We start from the raw sequence: 23136 nt of genomic DNA on the forward strand, positions 1-23136 counted from the left end.
TCGCAATGGTGGGTAGTATATGGGGCTTTGGTGACAAAACGGATTGCACTGTGATAGACTGCATCCAATTTGTTGAGTAGGGTATTGGAGGCTATTTTGTAAATGACATCGCCAAAGTCGAGGATTGGTAGGATGGTCAGTTTTACAAGGGTATGTTTGGCAGCATGAGTGAAGGATGCTTTGTTGCGAAATAGGAAGCCAATTCTAGATTTAACTTTGGATTGGAGATGTTTGATATGGGTCTGGAAGGAAAGTTTACAGTCTAACCAGACACCTAAGTATTTGTAGTTGTCCACGTATTCTAAGTCAGAGCCGTCCAGAGTAGTAATGTTGGACAGGCGGGTAGGTACAGGTAGCGATCGGTTGAAGAGCATGCATTTAGTTTTACTTGTTTTTAAGAGCAATTGGAGGCCACGGAAGGAGAGTTGTATGGCATTGAAGCTTGCCTGGAGGGTTGTTAACACAGTGTCCAAAGAAGGGCCAGAAGTATACAGAATGGTGTCGTCTGCGTAGAGGTGGATCAGAGACTCACCAGCAGCAAGAGCGACCTCATTGATGTATACAGAGAAGAGAGTCGGTCCAATAATTGAACCCTGTGGCACCCCCATAGAGACTGCCAGAGGTCCGGACAGCAGACCCTCCGATTTGACACACTGAACTCTATCAGAGAAGTAGTTGGTGAACCAGGCGAGGCAATCATTTGAGAAACCAAGGCTGTCGAGTCTGCCGATGAGGATGTGGTGATTGACAGAGTCGAAAGCCTTGGCCAGATCAATGAATACGGCTGCACAGTAATGTTTCTTATCGATGGCGGTTAAGATATCATTTAGGACCTTGAGCGTGGCTGAGGTGCACCCATGACCAGCTCTGAAACCAGATTGCATAGCAGAGAAGGTATGGTGAGATTCGAAATGGTCGGTAATCTGTTTGTTGACTTGGCTTTCGAAGACCTTAGAAAGGCATGGTAGGTCTGTAGCAGTTTGGGTCAAGAGTGTCACCCCCTTTGAAGAGGGGGATGACCGCAGCTGCTTTCCAATCTTTGGGAATCTCAGACGACACGAAAGAGAGGTTGAACAGGCTAGTAATAGGGGTGGAAACAATTTTGGCAGATAATTTTAGAAAGAAAGGGTCCAGATTGTCTAGCCCGGCTGATTTGTAGGGGTCCAGATTTTGCAGCTCATTCAGAACATCAGCTGAGCAGATTTGGGAGAAGGAGAAATGGGGAAGGCTTGGGCGAGTTGTTGTGGGGGGTGCAGTGCTGTTGACCGGGGTAGGAGTAGCCAGGTGGAAAGCATGGCCAGCCGTAGAAAAATGCTTATTGAAATTCTCAATTATGGTGGATTTATCAGTGGTGACAGTGTTTCCTATCTTCAGTACAGTGGGCAGCTGGGAGGAGGTGTTCTTATTCTCCATGGACTTTACAGTGTCCCAGAACTTTTTTGAGTTAGTGTTGCAGGAAGCAAATTTCTGCTTGAAAAAGCTAGCCTTGGCTTTTCTAACTGCCTGTGTATAATGGTTTCTAGCTTCCCTGAACAGCTGCATATCACGGGGGCTGTTCGATGCTAATGCAGAACGCCATAGGATGTTTTTGTGTTGGTTAAGGGCAGTCAGGTCTGGGGAGAACCAAGGGCTATATCTGTTCCTGGTTCTAAATTTATTGAATGGGGCATGTTTATTTAAGATGGTTAGGAAGGCATTTAAAAAAAATATCCAGGCATCCTCTACTGACGGGATGAGATCAATATCCTTCCAGGATACCCCGGCCAGGTCGATTAGAAAGGCCTGCTCGCTGAAGTGTTTCAGGGAGCGTTTTACAGTGATGAGTGGAGGTCGTTTGACCGCTGACCCATTACGGATGCAGGCAATGAGGCAGTGATCGCTGAGATCTTGGTTGAAAACAGCAGAGGTGTATTTAGAGGGCAAGTTGGTTAGGATGATATCTATGAGGGTGCCCGTGTTTAAGGCTTTGGGGAGGTACCTGGTAGGTTCATTGATAATTTGTGTGAGGTTGAGGGCATCAAGTTTAGATTGTAGGATGGCTGGGGTGTTAAGCATGTTCCAGTTTAGGTCGCCTAGCAGCACAAGCTCTGAAGATAGATGGGGGGCAATCAGTTCACATATGGTGTCCAGAGCACAGCTGGGGGCAGAGGGTGGTCTATAGCAGGCGGCAAGGGTGAGAGACTTGTTTTTAGAGAGGTGGATTTTTAAAAGTAGAAGTTCAAATTGTTTGGGTACAGACCTGGATAGTAGGACAGAACTCTGCAGGCTATCTTTGCAGTAGATTGCAACACCGCCCCCTTTGGCAGTTCTATCTTGTCTGAAAATGTTGTAGTTTGGAATTAAAATGTCTGAATTTTTGGTGGTCTTCCTAAGCCAGGATTCAGACACAGCTAGAACATCCGGGTTGGCAGAGTGTGCTAAAGCATTGAATAGAACAAACTTAGGGAGGAGGCTTCTAATGTTAACATGCATGAAACCAAGGCTATTACGGTTACAGAAGTCGTCAAAAGAGAGCGCCTGGGGAATAGGAGTGGAGCTAGGCACTGCAGGGCCTGGATTCACCTCTACATCGCCAGAGGAACAGAGTAGGAGTGGAATAAGGGTGCGGCTAAAAGCAATAAGAATTGGTCGTTTAGAACGTCTGGAACAGAGAGTAAAAGGAGGTTTCTGGGGGCGATAAAATAGCATCAAGGTATAATGTACAGACAAAGGTAAGGTAGGATGTGAATACAGTGGAGGTAAACCTAGGTATTGAGTGATGAAGAGAGAGATATTGTCTCTAGAAACATCATTGAAACCAGGAGATGTCATTGCATGTGTGGGTGGTGGAACTAATAGGTTGGATAAGGTATAATGAGCAGGACTAGAGGCTCTACAGTGAAATAAGCCAATAAACACTAACCAGAACAGCAATGGACAAGGCATATTGACATTAAGGAGAGGCATGCTCAGTCGAGTGATCAAAAGGGTCCAGTGAGTGGAGAGGTTGGTTGGGGGTCACGGCGATTTAGACAGCTAAATCGGTAGCAAGCTAGCATAGGAGCAAGCTAGCATAGAATGGAGGTCTGTTATTAGCCAACTCTTGCGTTCCGTCAGTAGATTAGTGGGTTTCCGTGTGGTAGAGGGGATTCATCCAAATCACACAACAACAACAAAAATAAAAACAATAGATATAGTTATAGAGGCCCAAGAAGAAAAATAAATAAATAAATAAAAATAAAATAAAATAAAAATTGTCCGATTGTCTATTCAGATAGCAGCCGATAAGATAGCCAACGGCTAGCAGGCCGCAGATGGGCGCCCAGGCAACGTTGCGCCGGAGGAGCCAGCCGGACAATTCCCTCGGGTAGACAACGTCGGCAGTCCAACTGTGAAGGCCCGGTGGGGCTCCGCGTAGGCAGCAAAACGGGTCCGGATAGGTGACTGCAGCCCAGGAGTGATTGATGGAACTCTTCAGCTGGCTAGCTCCGGAACAATTGATGTTAGCTCCGGAATCGACGAAAGCCGATAGTCACACGGATAGCAGCTAGCTAGCTGTGAGATCCAGGTATGGATGTCCAGAGCCAGCGGCCGAAATCCGGTATGTTCCGTTCCGAGCCGCGCTGCGCTGCACCGCGCCGTACAAAACTGGCGATAGATTCTCGAGCCAAAGGACAGCCGATGACCACAAACCGTGGTTAGCTGAGTACTAACGATTAGCCAGTAAATAAGCTAACTAGCTTCTGAACCAGCTTCAGAGTAGCTTCTGGACCAGCTTCTGGCTAGCTCCCGGCTAGCTTCTGGCTAATTTCTGGCTAGCCTCTCGGAGGATTACAGATCTGAGGTAAATAATACTTTTTTTATATAAATATAAATTGGTGAAGCGGATTGCAGGAGAGTGTTCTGAAGATGAGTTTTTGGAAAATTAAAAATGTATGTGAAAAAAAAGTTGTAAATATATCTATATATTTATATACACGACAGGACGAGGACAAAAATACGTCTGAACTGCTATGCCATCTTGGGATGCCAAGATGAAAAGTGTGAAAGTGCTCACTTGGATGTTCCTTTGATGAAAGCAGTAATGATATCGCCCCCACTTGAATCAGAAGATCAGACAATCAGGAAAATGTCAAGAACTTTGAAAGCCCCCCCCAATCCCTCTTGTACGCTGCTGCTACTCTGTGTTTATCATATATGCATAGTCACTTTAAATATACATTCATGTACATACTTCCTCAATTGGCCCGACCAACCAGTGCTCCCGCACATTGGCTAAACGGTTTATCTGCATTATGTCCCGCCACCCTCCACCAGTCAACCCCTATTTTACGCTACTGCTACTCTCTGTTCATCATATATGCACAGTCACTTTAATCATATCTACATGTACATACTACCTCAATCAGCCTGACTAACAGGTATGTAGCCTCGCTACTTTTATAGCCTCGCTACTGTTATTTTTCACTGTCTTTTTACTGTTGTTTTATTTCTTTACTTACCTATTGTTCACCTAATACCTTTCTTGCACTATTGGTTAGAGTCTGTAAGTAAGCATTTCACAAGCTCAACACCTGTTGTATTCAGCGCACGTGACAAATAAACTTTGATTTGATTTGAAGAACCATCAAGCGCTATGATGAAACTGGCTCTCATGAGGACCGCCACAGGAAAGGAAGACCCAGAGTTACCTCTGCTGCAGAGGATACGCTCATTAGAGTTACCAGCCTCATAAATTGCATTCCAAAGAAATGCTTTACAGAGTTCAAGTAACAGACACATCTCAATATCAACTGTTCAGAGGAGACTGCATGAATCAGTCCTTCATGGTCGAATTTCTGCAAAGAAACCACTACTAAAGGACACCAATAATAAGAAGAGACTTGCTTGGGCCTAGAAACACAAGCAATAGACATTAGACCAGTGGAAATCTGTCCATTTGTCAGATCAGTCCAAATTTGAGATTTTGGTTTCAACCGCTGTGTCTTTGTGAGATGCAGAGTAGGTGAATGGATGATCTCTGCATATGTAGTTCCCAGCGTGAAGCATGGAGGAGGTGTGATGGTATGGAGGTGCTTTGCTGGTGACACTGTCTGGGATTCATTTAGAATTCAAGAACACTTAACCGGCATGGCTACCACAGCATTCTGCAGCGATCCGCCATCCCATCTGGTTTGCACTTAGTGGAACTCTCATTTGTTTTCAACAGGACAATGACCCAACACACCTCCAGGCTGTGTTAGGGCTATTTGAACAAGAAGGAGAGTGATGAGTGCTGCATCAGATGACCTGGCCTCCACAATCACCTGACCTCAACCCAATTGAGATGGTTTGGGATGAGTTTGACCGCAGAGTGAAGGAAAAGCAGCCAACAAGTGCTCAGCATATGTGGGAACTCCTTCAAGACTGTTGGAAGAGCATTCCAGGTGAAGCTGGTTGAGAGATCGCCAAAAGGGTACAAAGCTGACATCAAGGCAACGGGTGGCAACTTTGAAGAATCTCAAATATATAATATATTTTGATTTGTAAATTATAGATAAAACGTATCGTTGCTCATTGGCCATTGGACATAAACATTAAGTTGGATATCGCAAACTCAACAATGAGTGGTTTGGAAGGAATCAGTGGCTAACTGCAAGCATTGCAATGCAATCATTAGCCTGCTATTCACTGGAGTGGCTGTGTAGTCCCAAGTCTAAGATTAAGGGTATTTTCCTAGTTTAAAATCATAAACATTCAACATTGGAAATGCTGTCAATGAAGCATTATTTGTGCCGCGCTCAAAACAACTGTTAACTCGGAACTGCAAAATCTGACTTTAGTAAGTTCAAGACATCTGGGAACTCGGGAAAAATGAGCTACGACTGGGAAAATACGTTTTGAACTTTCATCCAGCTCAGAATTGTACATTCAGAACTCTGGCCTCATTCTAGAGCTACGACCTGAAGATCACTGACGTCATCATGATTCCAGCTTTTTGTTGTTTTTGAGTTTCCAGTTCTCTTGAAAGCACCATGAATCCAGAGGATGCCAGACTTTGATAACAAAGTTTGATGACAAAACTTTCCCACAATGGACAGCCGCGCCACCTTCCTGTTCAAGTGAGCACAGCACAACAAGGTGAGTCCAAAAATGTATTGTATGCTGCTACATAAATGACGTAATATGGCAGAGAGATATATATACTGTAGCTGAGAAAGTAAGCTGTTAGCAGACCATGTGCCTCACCGAATGAATGAACTATTCCACTACCAGACAAGGCTTTGCTGATAGCCAGGTGCAGCAGTGGTACTGATGTTGGGAGTCTGCTGCTGGGACAGCTTTATGTAGGCTCTAACAGTATGTGGGCACAATCTTTCACCGTTATAGTGCAATTAATGTATTGTTTAGTGTTGTATTGTGTAGTGGTTTTGTTGGCATGCATCCAACATTTTTTATTTTCTTTGCCCCACCAAGATGTACAAACTAAAATCGTCACTTATCATATTCCCTCTATCATATTCCCTCTATCATATTCCCTCTATCATATTCCCTTCCATCATATTCCCCTCTATCATATTCCCTCTATCATATTCCCTCTATCATATTCCCTTCAATCATATTCCCTCTATCATATTCCCTTCAATCATATTCCCTCTATCATATTCCCTTCAATCATATTCCCTTCCATCATATTCCCCTCTATCATATTCCCTCTATCATATTCCCTTCTATCATATTCCCTCTATCATATTCCCTTCAATCATATTCCCTTCCATCATATTCCCCTCTATCATATTCCCTCTATCATATTCCCTCTATCATATTGCTCTCTATCATGTTCCCTCTATCATATTCCTTTCCATCATATTGTTGGAATTATATTCCCCTCTATCATATTCCCTCAGTCATATTCCCTTCCATCATATTCTTCTCTATCAAATTGCTTCTATCATATTCCCCTCTATCATTTTCCTTATATATCATATTACCCTCTATCATATTCATATTCAGGTCGCAATTGTAAATGAGAAATTGTTCTCAACATGCCTACCTGGTTAAATAAAGGTGAAATATTAATAAAATTATTTCTTCCGTCATATTCCCCTCAATGCGAGCTGTGGCAAGAAGGTTTGCTGTGTCTGTCAGCGTAGTGTCCAGAGCATGGAGGCGCTACCAGGAGACAGGCCAGTACATCAGGAGACGTGGAGGAGGCCGTAGGAGGGCAACAACCCAGCAGCAGGACCACTACCTCCGCCTTTGTGCAAGGAGGAGCACTGCCATAGCCCTGCAAAATGACCTCCAGCAGGCCACAAATGTGCATGTGTCTGCTCAAACGGTCAGAAACAGACTCCATGAGGGTGGTATGTGGGCCCGACGTCCACAGGTGGGGGTTGTGCTTACAGCCCAACACCATGCAGGACGTTTGTTATTTGCCAGAGAACACCGAGATTGGCAAATTCGCCACTGGGCTCTTCACAGATGAAAGCAGGTTCACACTGAGCACATGTGACAGACGTGACAGAGTCTGGAGACGCCGTGGAGAACGTTCTGCTGCCTGCAACATCCTCCAGCATGACCGGTTTGGCGGTGGGTCAGTCATGGTGTGGGGTGGTATTTCTTTGGGGGGCCGCACAGCCCTCCATGTGCTCGCCAGAGGTAGCCTGACTGCCATTAGGTACCGAGATGAGATCCTCAGACCCCTTGTGAGACCATATGTTGGCCCTGGGTTCCTCCTAATGCAAGACAATGCTAGACCTCATGTGGCTGGAGTGTGTCAGCAGTTCCTGCTAGAGGAAGGCATTGATGCTATGGACTGGCCCGCCCGTTCCCCAGACCTGAATCCAATTGAGCACATCTGGGACATCATGTCTCGCTCCATCCACAAATGCCACGTTGCACCACAGACTGTCCAGGAGTTGGCGGATGCTTTGGTCCGGGTCTGGGAGGAGATCCCTCAGGAGACCATCCGCCACCTCATCAGGAGCATGCCCAGGCGTTGTAGGGAGGTCATACAGGCACGTGGAGGCCACACACACTACTGAGCCTCATTTTGACTTGTTTTAAGGACATTACATTAAAGTTGGATCAGCCTGTAGTGTGGTTTTCCACTTTAATTTTGAGTGTGACTCCAAATCCAGACCTCCATGGGTTGATACATTTGATTTCCATTGATAATTTTTGTGTGATTTTGTTGTCAGCACATTCAACTATGTAAAGAAAAAAGTATTGAATAAGAATATTTCATTCATTCATATCTAGGATGTGTTATTTTAGTGTTCCCTTTATTTTTTTGAGCAGTGTATATGCTCTATAGTATCCCTCTCTATCATGTTCATCTCTATCATAATTTAAGGACCGACGCCGGAAATGAGATGCAGGTACGGGGAGTCAAATATTTAATTGTGAACAGACATAGAACAAGACAGGAACAGCTTCAGCACACTGGTAAACAAGGACAGATGACTTTCAATGCAGAAACAGGGAACAGAGAGTGGAACCCTACAGATATGGGGAAGGTATCTATCGTATGACTCTATATCATATTCCCCTCTATAATATTCCCCTCTTATTACATTCCTCTATATCAGGAACCCAGGGCAGGTTAGCGTAGTAGTTAGAGTGTTGGACTAGTAACCGGAAGGTTGCAAGTTCAAACCCCTGAGCTGACAAGGTACAAATCTGTCGTTCTGCCCCTGAACAGGCAGTTCATTGTAAATAAGAATTTGTTCTTAACTGACTTGCCTAGTAAAATAATGGTAAAAAATATTCCTCTATTTCATACTCCCTTAGTCATATTCCCCTCTAGCATGTACCTCTATCATATTCCCTCTATGGCTGCTTTGAGTGATGTATTGTTGTCCCTACCTTCTTGTGTTTTTTCCTTTTTTCTGTGCCTTACAATGTTTGTGCCCTGTTTTGTTCTGCTAACATGTTGTGTTGCCTCCATGTTGTTGTCAGGTTCTGTTGCAACCATGTGGTGTTGTCATGTGTTGCTGCCGTGCTATGTTGTCGTGTTGGGTCTATCATTATGTAGTGTTGTGTTGCCACTCTTGTTGTGATGTGTGTTTTGTCCTATATTTATATTTTTAATCCAAGCCCCCATCCCCGCAGAAGGCCTAAATGCATAAATGTTCAATTAAATAAAATATCATATTCCTCTCCAGCATATTCATCTGTATCATATTCCTCTCTATCGTATTCCTCTCTATCGTATTCCACTCTATCATATTCCTCTCTATCATATTCCTCTCTATCGTATTCCACTCTATCATATTCCTCTCTGTCATATTCATCTCTATCAATTTCCTCTCTAACAAACTCCGCTCTACCCTCCATCTACTCCCCCTCCCTTTTCGTCCTCCTCATCTCAGAATAGCTCCGCTCCATCAGGTTGATTTGGAATTCAACATTTTAACAGTGCAACACTCCCCAGATTTGTGAAATGTATACATTGTGTGTTTATGCTGTGTTATACAGTATGCCTTGACAAAAATCAAACAGAGAGTAAACCTTTTTTATTGATTTTTTTATTGCATTTTTCATTGCATGCAAAAATATAGTATCCCGCCCTGCTCTCTCTCTCTAATACCCAGTCTACTCATCCATCTTCAAGCTTTCATCCTTTCCCTGCTATTCTATCACCCTCTCAGTTCCACCTCCAGCTGGCTCCCTCTTTTTCTTATTCTCTAGTCTCTTCCTCTCCTCTTTCCTCCTCTTTTCTCTCTTCTTCTCCTCCTTTTCTTGAATCTTTCTCTCCATCTCCAAGAACTCAGCTTGAGCTTTCTCTCTCTTTTTCAGCTCCTCAGAACACCTCTTCTCTTTCTTAATCCTGTCTTTCATCATGTCATTATGTATCTTCATCAGCCCCTCTAACCTCTTTTTCTCTGCCTTTTCCTTCTCTTTTCTTTCCTTCTCTCTCTTTTTCTGTTCTAACTTCTCCCTCTTTTTCTCAGCCTTCATGACTTTCTTCTGCTCTTTCTCTCTCTCATTCATCTCTTTCTTCTCCCTCTTTTTGTTCTCCTCCTCCTTGTTTTTCTTCTCCTTTCTCTCTTTCTCATCATCTTTCAACTTCTTATGCAGTTTCTTATTTTTCTCTTTTTCCTTCATCTTCAAAAATGGGATTTTCTGCATGTGGTTCATGACCAGAAAGCCCACTCTTCCAAGGATAGTCTCTGCTCTCTCTGATGAAGCCATCCCATTGGAGCTCATGGAATGGGCACAGTCCGCCTCACGCTTCAATCCCTCCCTCTGTCTCACCTCCTCCTTGACGCTCCTCTCTTCACTCTCAATTTCAATGCCTATCCAATAATCCTGACAGGAAGACATTGACTCTAGATGTAATATTGTTCCAATGTGTCACATTCAATACACATTTGAGTGATCGACATACAATGATGACCTCATGGGGCACACAATTTGGAGGACAGTAATTAAGGTCCCTTGTTTTTTTTGTATTCCCATTATATTTTACAATACCCATAGATGTTCTTCCTGGGTCCATACTAAAAGTAATACAAATGTTAACTCTAGTGAAGGGTGATGTTTCATACTTTGAGCAAAGAGCAGCAAGGTTGGGGTCAATTCCAGTCAATTCAAGAAGAACTCTAAAATTCCAATTCTCTTCAATGCTTTGAATTGAAATGGAACTGACCCCCATACCTGTAAAGTAGTAGTGTAAAATAGGACACCTACCTTTGCCTCTTCCAGGGTCCAGGTCCTGGGTTCATCATTGCGGGTTGCCAGAGTTAAGTTAACATCTGGGTCCAGCTGGTGAGCATGAGGGCAGAGATCCACCTCTTCACTAGGGCCCTTCACTTTCTGCTCTGACTCCTTGTGGTCCTTGTCATGGATGCATCCCAGGATTGGAGGAATTGTTCGGACAGGGCTTTTATCACCTGTCAGTTCCTCTCTCTTGACAGTGGATGCAACTGCACTTGCCTCGGTGTCAACTGAGCACTCTGTGTTGTCCTCAACTGTCTCCTCTGGCAGATGGTGGTCGTTGTTGTTGTGGATGCATGGCAGAACTGAAGGACTTTTATCTTCCCAAGTGTAAATGGCAACAGTTGCTTCTTTGTCTACTGAGAACTCTGTGTTGTCCTCAACTTTCTCCCACAGCTGTTTGTGGTCAATGCTGTGGGTGCAGGGCAGCCTTAGAGGCAGTGCTGCGGGTGCAGGAAGACTCTTATCAGCTGAAAACTCCTCTTGGTGGACAGCGGACACGGAAGCAGCAGATTCACTGGCGACTGGACACTTGTTGGTTCCCTCTACTGCCTCCTCTGGCAGTTTGTAGTCATTGTCAAAGACAGGTGGCAAACTTGGAGGCAGCATTGGGACAGGGCATTTAGCTGTTGATCTGTCCACTCCATCAACAGTAGCTGTGCCTGAAGTGTTCTCTGTAGCACCTGAGACCTCATAGGCATCCTCTACTGTCTGCTCTGGAGGCATGAAGTCATCGTCAAAGACTGGTGGCAGGCATGGAGGCAGCACTGAAGGAAGACTTCTGGCTGCCCATCGGTTCTCTCTCTTGACAGTGGCTGTGTCTGCAGTGGCCTCTTTGGCAACTCGGCACTCTGTGGCTGAAACAGCAGGCTGGGAGGTTTCTGGGACAATAAATGAATTGCCAACGAACCGCTGAGCCAGTGGTGGGAGTGAGAAAGGATAGAATCTGTCCTCTTCCTTTATATTAGATATTGCCACTGGAGCAACTGAGAGCTCAGTGGTTCCCTCTACTGTCTGCTGTGGTGGAATGGAGTCATCGTTAAAGAAGTGTGGCAGGTATCGATGCAGCATTGAGGAAAGATGTGTATCTGTCAATAAGTCCTCTCTTTTACCAGTAGATACATCTGCTGTGGCCTCTGTGGCAACTGGGCACTCAGCAGGGACAAAGTATGAAAATACAATGAACCGCTGTGCATCCTGAGCGCGTATGGCCAATGGAGAGGGGGGATGTAACATGGTTGGTATAGGCCTCCGATTGGTGAAAGCCAGCGGTGGGAGGGAGTCAATACAGGGAGCCATGAACTCAGTGAGTGGACGGTTGGTCACATCACTCACATTCTGCGGGAGAAAAGAAACAGACATGTTGAAAGTGATCACATTCACGACATACATACTTTATGAGTCAACGCTATTTACTTATACATCACATATACAGTGCCTTCGGAAAGTATTCAGACCCCTTCACTTTTTCCACATTTTGTTACCTTACAGCCTAATTCAAAAATGTAATAAATCATGTAATAAATTTCCCTCATCAATCTACACACAATAGCCCATAATGGCAAAGCAAAAACAGAATTGTTCCAAATTCATTACAAATAAAATGTGAAATATCACATTTACATAAGTATCCAGACCCTTTACCTAGTACGTTGTTGAAGCACCTTTGGCAGCGATTACAGCATAGAATCTTCTTGGGTATTACGCTACAAGCTTGGAAATCTTGTGTTTGGGGAATTCTCCCAATCTTAGGAGAATCCAAGTTAGGTTGGATGGGGAGATTTTCTGCACAGCTATTTTCCGGTCTCTCCAGAGATGTTCGATCAGGTACAAGTCCAGTCTCTGGATGGGCCAATAAAGGACATTCAGAGACTTGTCCCGAAGAAACTTCTGCGTTGTCTTGGCTATGTACATAGGGTCATTGTTCTGTTGGAAGGTGACTCTTCACAACACTCTGAGGTCCTGATTGTTCTGGAGCAGGTTGTCATCAATGATCTCTCTGTACTTTGCTCTGTTCATCTTTGCCTAGATCCTGACTAGTCTCCCATTCCCTGCAATTGAAAAACATCCCTACAGCATGATGCTGCCACCACCATGCTTCACCGAAGGGGTGGTGGCAGATTTACTCCAGATGTGACCCTTGGCATTGGGGCAAAAGAGTTCAATCTTGATTTCATCAGACCAGAGCATCTTGTTTCTCATGGTCTGAGAGACTTCAGGTGCCTTTTGGCAAACTCCAAGCAGGCTGTCATGTGACTTCTACTGAGGAGTAGCTTCCATCTGGCCACTCTACCTTAAAGGCCTGATTGATGGAGTGCTGCAGAGATGGTTGTCCTTCTGGAAGGTTCTCCCATCTCCACAGAGGAACTCTAGAGCTCTGTCAGAGTCACCATCTGGTTCTTGGTCACCTCCCTGACCAAGGCCCTTCTCCCCCGATTGCTCAGTTTGGCTGGGCGGCCAGCTCTAGGAAGAGTCTTGGTGGTTCCAAACATCTTCCATTTAAGAATGATGATGATGGAGAACAGTGCGTTCTTGGGGACCTTCAATGTTGAGGAGAGGTTTTGTACCCTTCCCCAGATTTGTGCCTCGACACAATCCTGTTTCAGAGCTCTACGGAGAATTCCTTCAACCTCATGGTTTGTTGTTTGCTCTGACATGAACTGTCAACTGTGGGACCTTATATAGACAGGTGTGTTCCTTTCCAAATCATGTCCAATCAGTTGAAAATACAACTGGTGGATTCCAGTCATGTTGCAGAAACATCTCAAGGATGATCAGTGGAAACAGGATGAACAGGAGCTAATTTCCAGTCTCATAGCAAAGGGTCTGAATACTTACGTAAAAAAAGGTATTTCAACATTTCTAAAAACCTGTATTTGCTTTGTCAATATGGGGTATTGTTTGTAGATTGCTGAGAATTTGCATATATTCAATCAATTTTAAAATAAGGCTATTACGTAAAAAAAGGTAGAAAAAGTCAAGGTGTCCGAATTCTTTCCAAAGGCACTGTATACAGTGCCTTGCGAAAGTATTCGGCCCCCTTGAACTTTGCGACCTTTTGCCACATTTCAGGCTTCAAACATAAAGATATAAAACTGTATTTTTTTGTGAAGAATCAACAACAAGTGGGACACAATCATGAAGTGGAACGACATTTATTGGATATTTCAAACTTTTTTAACAAATCAAAAACTGAAAAATTGGGCGTGCAAAATTATTCAGCCCCCTTAAGTTAATACTTTGTAGCACCACCTTTTCCTGCGATTACAGCTGTAAGTCGCTTGGGGTATGTCTCTATCAGTTTTGCACATCGAGAGACTGAAATGTTTTCCCATTCCTCCTTGCAAAACAGCTCGAGCTCAGTGAGGTTGGATGGAGAGCATTTGTGAACAGCAGTTTTCAGTTCTTTCCACAGATTCTCGATTGGATTCAGGTCTGGACTTTGATTTGGCCATTCTAACACCTGGATATGTTTATTTTTGAACCATTCCATTGTAGATTTTGCTTTATGTTTTGGATCATTGTCTTGTTGGAAGACAAATCTCCGTCCCAGTCTCAGGTCTTTTGCAGACTCCATCAGGTTTTCTTCCAGAATGGTCCTGTATTTGGCTCCATCCATCTTCCCATCAATTTTAACCATCTTCCCTGTCCCTGCTGAAGAAAAGCAGGCCCAAACCATGATGCTGCCACCACCATGTTTGACAGTGGGGATGGTGTGTTCAGCTGTGTTGCTTTTACGCCAAACATAACGTTTTGCATTGTTGCCAAAAAGTTCAATTTTGGTTTCATCTGACCAGAGCACCTTCTTCCACATGTTTGGTGTGTCTCCTAGGTGGCTTGTGGCAAACTTTAAACGACACTTTTTATGGATATCTTTAAGAAATGGCTTTCTTCTTGCCACTCTTCCATAAAGGCCAGATTTGTGCAATATACACCTGATTGTTGTCCTATGGACAGAGTCTCCCACCTCAGCTGTAGATCTCTGCAGTTCATCCAGAGTGATCATGGGCCTCTTGGCTGCATCTCTGATCAGTCTTCTCCTTGTATGAGCTGAAAGTTTAGAGGGACGGCCAGGTCTTGGTAGATTTGCAGTGGTCTGATACTCCTTCCATTTCAATATTATCGCTTGCACAGTGCTCCTTGGGATGTTTAAAGCTTGGGAAATCTTTTTGTATCCAAATCCGGCTTTAAACTTCTTCACAACAGTATCTCGGACCTGCCTGGTGTGTTCCTTGTTCTTCATGATGCTCTCTGCGCTTTTAACGGACCTCTGAGACTATCACAGTGCAGGTGCATTTATACGGAGACTTGATTACACACAGGTGGATTGTATTTATCATCATTAGTCATTTAGGTCAACATTGGATCATTCAGAGATCCTCACTGAACTTCTGGAGAGAGTTTGCTGCACTGAAAGTAAAGGGGCTGAATAATTTTGCACGCCCAATTTTTCAGTTTTTGATTTTGTCAGGTGCGTGAATGAGGACCCAAAAGCGAATTAACAAAACAGAGTTTCTTTAATGACGAAACACACGTAGGCTCAGATGGACAGGCAGATTCCGACAGGACAGGACAAGGTTAGATGAACAGGCAGATTCCGACAGGACAGGACAAGGTTGCAGCAAACACGACGATAGTCTGGTTCAGGCATGAGTAACACAAACGAGAATCCGACAAAGACAGAAACAGGAACAGAGAGAGATATAGAGACCTAATCAGAGGGAAAAAGGGAACAGGTGGGAAAAGGGGTGAACGAGGTAGTTAGAGGAGACAAGGAACAGCTGGGGGAAAGAGGGGAAGAAAAGGTAACCTAATACGACCAGCAGAGGGAGACAGGGTGAAGAGTAAGAACAGGAACAGGACACAACATGACAATACATGACAGTACCCCCCCACTCACCGAGCGCCTCCTGGCGCACTCGAGGAGGAAACCTGGCAGCAACGGAGGAAATCATCGATCAGCGAACGGTCCAGCACGTCCCGAGAGGGAACCCAACTCCTTTCCTCAGGACCGTACCCCTCCCAATCCACTAGGTACTGGTGACCACGGCCCCGAGGACGCATGTCCAAAATCTTACGGACCCTGTAGATAGGTGCGCCCTCGACAAGGATGGGGGGGGGGGGAAGACGAGCGGGGGCGCGAAGAACGGGCTTAACACAGGAGACATGGAAGACCGGGTGGACGCGACGAAGATATCGCGGAAGAAGAAGTCGCACTGCGACAGGATTAATGATCTGAGAAATACGGAACGGACCAATGAACCGTGGGGTCAACTTGCGAGAAGCTGTCTTAAGGGGAAGGTTCTGAGTGGAGAGCCAAACTCTCTGACCGCGACAATATCTAGGACTCTTAGTTCTACGCTTATTAGCAGCTCTCACAGTCTGCGCCCTATAACGGCAAAGTGCAGACCTGACCCTCTTCCAGGTGCGCTCGCAACGTTGGACAAAAGCCTGAGCGGAGGGGACGCTGGACTCGGCGAACTGAGATGAGAACAGCGGAGGCTGGTACCCGAGGCTACTCTGAAAAGGAGATAGCCCGGTCGCAGACGAAGGAAGCGAGTTGTGGGCGTATTCTGCCCAGGGGAGCTGTTCTGACCAAGACGCAGGGTTGCGAAAAGAAAGACTGCGTAAGATGCGACCAATAGTCTGATTGGCCCGTTCTGCTTGACCGTTAGACTGGGGGTGAAAGCCGGAAGAGAGACTGACGGACGCCCCAATCAAACGGCAAAACTCCCTCCAAAATTGAGACGTGAATTGCGGACCTCTGTCCGAAACGACGTCTGACGGAAGGCCATGAATTCTGAAAACATTCTCGATGATGATTTGTGCCGTCTCTTTAGCAGAAGGAAGCTTAGCAAGGGGAATAAAATGAGCCGCCTTAGAGAACCTATCGACAACCGTAAGAATAACAGTCTTCCCCGCTGACGAAGGCAGTCCGGTGACAAAATCTAAGGCGATGTGAGACCACGGTCGAGAGGGAATGGGAAGCGGCCTGAGACGGCCGGCAGGAGGGGAGTTACCGGACTTAGTCTGCGCGCAGACCGAACAAGCAGCCACAAAACGACGCGTGCTCCCGGGTGGGCCACCAAAAACGCTGGCGAATGGAAGCAAGCGTACCCCGAACGCCAGGGTGGCCGGCTAACTTGGCAGAGTGAGCCCACTGAAGAACGGCCAGACGAGTAGGAACGGGAACGAAAAGAAGGTTCCTAGGACAAGCGCGCGGCGACGGAGTGTGAGTGAGTGCTTGCTTTACCTGCCTCTCAATTCCCCAGACAGTCAACCCGACAACACGCCCCTCAGGGAGAATCCCCTCGGGGTCAGTGGAGGCTACTGAAGAACTGAAGAGACGAGATAAAGCATCAGGCTTGGTGTTCTTAGAGCCCGGACGATAAGAAATCACGAACTCGAAACGAGCGAAAAACAGCGCCCAGCGCGCCTGACGCGCATTAAGTCGTTTGGCAGAACGGATGTACTCAAGGTTCCTATGGTCAGTCCAAACGACAAAAGGAACGGTCGCCCCCTCCAACCACTGTCGCCATTCGCCTAGGGCTAAGCGGATGGCGAGCAGTTTGCGGTTTCCCACATCATAGTTACGTTCCGACGGCGACAGGCGATGAGAAAAATACGCGCAAGGGTGGACCTTGTCGTCAGAGAGGGAGCGCTGAGAAAGAATGGCTCCCACGCCCACCTCTGACGCGTCAACCTCGACAACGAACTGTCTAGAGACGTCAGGTGTAACAAGGATAGGTGCGGATGTAAAACGATTCTTGAGGAGATCAAAAGCTCCCTGGGCGGAAACGGACCACTTAAAGCACGTCTTGACAGAAGTAAGGGCTGTGAGAGGAGCTGCCACCTGACCGAAATTACGGATGAAACGACGATAGAAGTTCGCGAAGCCGAGAAAGCGCTGCAGCTCGACGCGTGACTTAGGGACGGGCCAATCAATGACAGCTTGGACCTTAGCGGGATCCATCTTAATGCCTTCAGCGGAAATAACAGAACCGAGAAATGTGACGGAGGAGGCATGAAAAGTGCACTTCTCAGCCTTCACAAAAAGACAATTCTCTAAAAGGCGCTGGAGGACACGTTGAACGTGCTGAACATGAATCTGGAGTGACGGTGAAAAAATCAGGATATCGTCAAGGTAAACGAAAACAAAGATGTTCAGCATGTCTCTCAGGACATCATTGACTAATGCCTGAAAGACAGCTGGAGCGTTAGCGAGGCCGAAAGGAAGAACCCGGTATTCAAAGTGCCCTAACGGAGTGTTAAACGCCGTCTTCCACTCGTCCCCCTCCCTGATGCGCACGAGATGGTAAGCGTTACGAAGGTCCAACTTAGTGAAAAACCTGGCTCCCTGCAGGATCTCGAAGGCTGAAGACATAAGAGGAAGCGGATAACGATTCTTCACTGTTATGTCATTCAGCCCTCGATAATCTATGCAGGGGCGCAGGGACCCGTCCTTCTTCTTAACAAAAAAAAACCCCGCTCCGGCGGGAGAGGAGGAGGGGACTATGGTACCGGCGGCAAGAGCTACAGACAAATAATCTTCGAGAGCCTTACGTTCGGGAGCCGACAGAGAGTATAGTCTACCCCGGGGGGGAGTGGTTCCCGGAAGGAGATCAATACTACAATCATACGACCGGTGTGGAGGAAGAGAGGTGGCCCTGGACCGACTGAACACCGTGCGCAGATCGTGATATTCCTCCGGCACCCCTGTCAAATCACCAGGCTCCTCCTGTGAAGAAGAGACAGAGGAAACAGGAGGGATAGCAGACATTAAACATTTCACATGACAAGAGACGTTCCAGGAGAGGATAGAATTACTAGACCAATTAATAGAAGGATTATGACAAACTAGCCAGGGATGGCCCAAAACAACAGGTGTAAAAGGTGAACGAAAAATTAAAAAAGAAATGGTTTCGCTATGATTACCAGAGACAGTGAGGGTTAAAGGTAGCGTCTCACGCTGAATCCTGGGGAGAGGACTACCATCCAAGGCGAACAAGGCCGTGGGCTCCCTTAACTGTCTGAGAGGAATGTCATGTTCCCGAGCCCAGGTCTCGTCCATAAAACAGCCCTCCGCCCCAGAGTCTATCAAGGCACTGCAGGAAGCTGACGAACCGCTCCAGCGTAGATGGACCGACAAGGTAGTGCAGGATCTTGAAGGAGAGACAGGAGTAGTAGCGCTCACCAGTAGCCCTCCGCTTACTGATGAGCTCTGGCTTTTACTGGACATGAAGTGACAAAATGACCAGCGGAACCGCAATAGAGACAGAGGCGGTTGGTGATTCTCCGTTCCCTCTCTTTAGTCGAGATGCGGATACCTCCCAGCTGCATAGGCTCAGCACCCGAGCCGGCAGAGGAAGATGGTAGTGATGCGGAGAGGGGGACAACGGAGAACGCGAGCTCCTTTCCACGAGCTCGGTGACGAAGATCAACCCGTCGCTCAATGCGAATAGCGAGTTCAATCAAGGAATCCACGCTGGAAGGAACCTCCCGGGAGAGAATCTCATCCTTTACCACTGCGCGGAGACCCTCCAGAAAACGAGCGAGCAAAGCCGGCTCGTTCCAGCCACTGGAGGCAGCAAGAGTGCGAAACTCAATAGAGTAGTCTGTTATGGATCGATTACCTTGACATAGGGAAGACAGGACCCTGGAAGCCTCCTCCCCAAAAACAGATCGATCAAAAACCCGTATCATCTCCTCCTTAAAGTCCTGATACTGGTTAGTACACTCAGCCCTTGCCTCCCAGATTGCCGTGCCCCACTCACGAGCCCGTCCAGTAAGGAGAGATATGACGTAGGCGATACGAGCAGTGCTCCTGGAGTAAGTGTTGGGCTGGAGAGAAAACACAATATCACACTGGGTGAGGAACGAGCGGCATTCAGTGGGCTCCCCAGAGTAACACGGCGGGTTATTGATTCTGGGCTCCGGAGATTCGAAAGCCCTGGAAGTGGCCGGTGGATCGAGGCGGAGATGGTGAACCTGTTCTGTGAGGTTGGAGACTTGGGTGGCCAGGGTCTCAACGGCATGTCGAGCAGCAGACAATTCCTGCTCGTGTCTGCCTAGCATCGCTCCCTGGATCTCGACGGCTGAGTGGAGAGGATCCGAAGTCGCTGGGTCCATTCTTGGTCGGATTCTTCTGTCAGGTGCGTGAATGAGGACCCAAAAGCGAATTAACAAAACAGAGTTTCTTTAATGACGAAACACACGTAGGCTCAGATGGACAGGCAGATTCCGACAGGACAGGACAAGGTTAGATGAACAGGCAGATTCCGACAGGACAGGACAAGGTTGCAGCAAACACGACGATAGTCTGGTTCAGGCATGAGTAACACAAACGAGAATCCGACAAAGACAGAAACAGGAACAGAGAGAGATATAGAGACCTAATCAGAGGGAAAAAGGGAACAGGTGGGAAAAGGGGTGAACGAGGTAGTTAGAGGAGACAAGGAACAGCTGGGGGAAAGAGGGGAAGAAAAGGTAACCTAATACGACCAGCAGAGGGAGACAGGGTGAAGAGTAAGAACAGGAACAGGACACAACATGACAATACATGACAGATTTGTTAAAAAACGTTTGAAATATCCAATAAATGTTGTTCCACTTCATGATTGTGTCCCACTTGTTGTTGATTCTTCACAAAAAAATACAGTTTTATATCTTTATGTTTGAAGCCTGAAATGTGGCAAAAGGTCGCAAAGTTCAAGGGGGCCGAATACTTTCGCAAGTCACTGTATATCTAGTGTCCTCTCAGATGCTCTGCACCAGTCTGTACCAACCCTGGGTCTTCTAGCCAATGGGTCAACAAATTGTAAAAATACATGCCCCACACCCAGCATAACATTTGACATTTTAGACATCTAGGAGCTGCTTTTATCCAGAACGACTTACAGTTAGTGCATTCAACTTAAGGTAACTAGATGGGACAACCATATAATCCTGATATGAAGGTCTACGAGAGATCGCTTGGTCTAGTTATTTTTATTTATTTAAGACAACCATAAGAACTGAGGACTATGTACATAACAATACTCAAACAGAGAGACAGACACGATGCAACACAAGAAAAGATGTCAGACAAAATATTGTTAGCTTACAATTCATGGCATATCGCACATTTTGCCCGTATATTGACATGTATTTGCTTTAATCAATATTGTTCAATAGAACTCTAGTCAACTTTGTCAAAGTTGGTCTTGTTACCTCCTCAATCAGGCTTGGCATTTTCCTCGTCTCAAACCAAATCCTCTTCATCTCCTTCTCCTGCTCCCTCTGGATCTGTCTCACCAGAGCCAACCTGGCTCCCAGCTCCATCATGTATTCTGTCTGGATATCCCTTTCCTTCAACTGACACTCAGCCCTCCTCTGTGTCAGCGTTGAACCCTCCATGTCTTCCTCCTAGCTAACAATAACTCTGAAAAATACATAACGTTGTAGTAAGTGGCGTGTTGCTCACCAAAGAATAATGCATCTCTTTACAATGTGCACACATTTTCTTCCCATTTACTTACAATGAAGCAAGTGACAATCCTGATCCAGAGATGATTACGCAATAGGCCTATCTGAATTACTAGTAAAAAGTTGGCTACTGGAAACTCGACCAAGTTCAAATGAATCAAATGGTTGCCTTTCCTATCATTATGTGCACAATATCCTTTATGACATCATCATTGTGATGCAAGGCGTTGCCATTGGAGATGACAAAGCACAACACAGACTTGAAAAATAAAACTTCAGTCTCCCTCTGCACGTTACTGCTGAGCCTTATCCCCCCCCCCCCCACTCCATATTGGGCCTGGTTTTCACAAAACACACTAATCACTTATATCATATAATTCAAAAAAGGTTTGGGGTAGAAAATGACTCTGTATCCATGCAGGACCTAAGTTATTGTACAGTTTCATATATTGTATAAAGCAAGGAGTGTTTACCTAGTCATCTCTTTGAGTGCCCCTGTGTGCACCTTCATGCAAAGAGGTCTATCAATTCAACCATTTGAAATGGATGACCATTCATTTAAGAAAAAATGATTTTCATTAGCGATTTAGCAACTACAAATTAGGTAGGTCGACTTGTTTTTTTTACATAACCTTCCCTTTTGGTACAGATTTATTCAGATAATTGATTACAATATTGGTTGTTATTAACACAGAGAGAGGGTTTTCTTTCATCAATATAATGCATTTGCCATTAGCCTGGCTCACTACAACAACTAACATGTCATCTCAGGTGTCAGGATGAACCATTTTCTCACAAAAATTGGATTCAAACAAACTGTCTCTCGTCAACAGTTTCACTTGTCACCATGATTGCATGTTAGGCCTAAATAAAAGGTCATGTAAGTACACAAGTAATTTGAAAAGTAGTTATTCTACAGAAACATAGTTATATAGTAAGTTATATTATAACCTACCTCTCCAGTAAGCAGCGTGTTCTCTCTCTCTAATGAAATAGGACATTAATAATCTGTCAGTAGTTAGTTGAATCAGTACCTTTACACTGTTCTGTTTGTCTGTACAACAGCTAACCTCCCAGAATCAGAATCTTGTGATGTCACAAGGAAGGCCTCATTGTCATGACTACCCACAGAAGCTCTCATGTGTAGTCAAATGCTGGAACAATTCACTTTTTTAGCCTATGCAGCACAGTCATAACTGATATTTGCATTGAATCCATGTAACCACATTTTTTATTCAAATAAAATGCTCTACCTCATATCAAATGGTTGGCCATTCATAATACAGGTGTTTTGACTAATTCAAAGTCAATATGTTTTAGATATCACAACTAGCATCCAGGTTTACTTAGGTTATTTGTTTGATCTCAGCCTACCACTAATGTCAATGTTTACCAGTCAAACGTTTGGACACACCTACTCATTCAACGTTTTTTCTCTTTTTTTCTACATTGTAGAATAATAGTGAAGACATCAAAACTATGAAATAACACATACAGTGGGACAAAAAAGTATTTAGTCAGCCACCAATTGTGCAAGTTCTCCACTTAAAAAGATGAGAGAGGCCTGTAATTTTCATCATAGGTACACTTAAAAAAAAAGTCCATATTATGTCTTGAACAGTTCAAAACAGCAAAAAGAAATGACAGTCCATCATTACTTTAAGACATGAAGATCAGACAATCAGGAAAATGTCAAGAACTTTGAAAGTTCCCCCCCAACCCCTCTTGTACGCTGCTGCTACTCTGTGTTTATCATATATGCATAGTCACTTTAAATATACATTCATGTACATACTTCCTCAATTGGCCCGACCAACCAGTGCTCCCGCACATTGGCTAAACGGTTTATCTGCATTATGTCCCGCCACCCTCCACCAGTCAACCCCTATTTTACGCTACTGCTACTCTCTGTTCATCATATATGCACAGTCACTTTAATCATATCTACATGTACATACTACATCAATCAGCTTGACTAACAGGTATGTAGCC

This window comes from Oncorhynchus mykiss, chromosome 26 (genome assembly GCF_013265735.2).
Source record: "Oncorhynchus mykiss isolate Arlee chromosome 26, USDA_OmykA_1.1, whole genome shotgun sequence".
Lineage (NCBI taxonomy): Eukaryota > Metazoa > Chordata > Actinopteri > Salmoniformes > Salmonidae > Oncorhynchus > Oncorhynchus mykiss.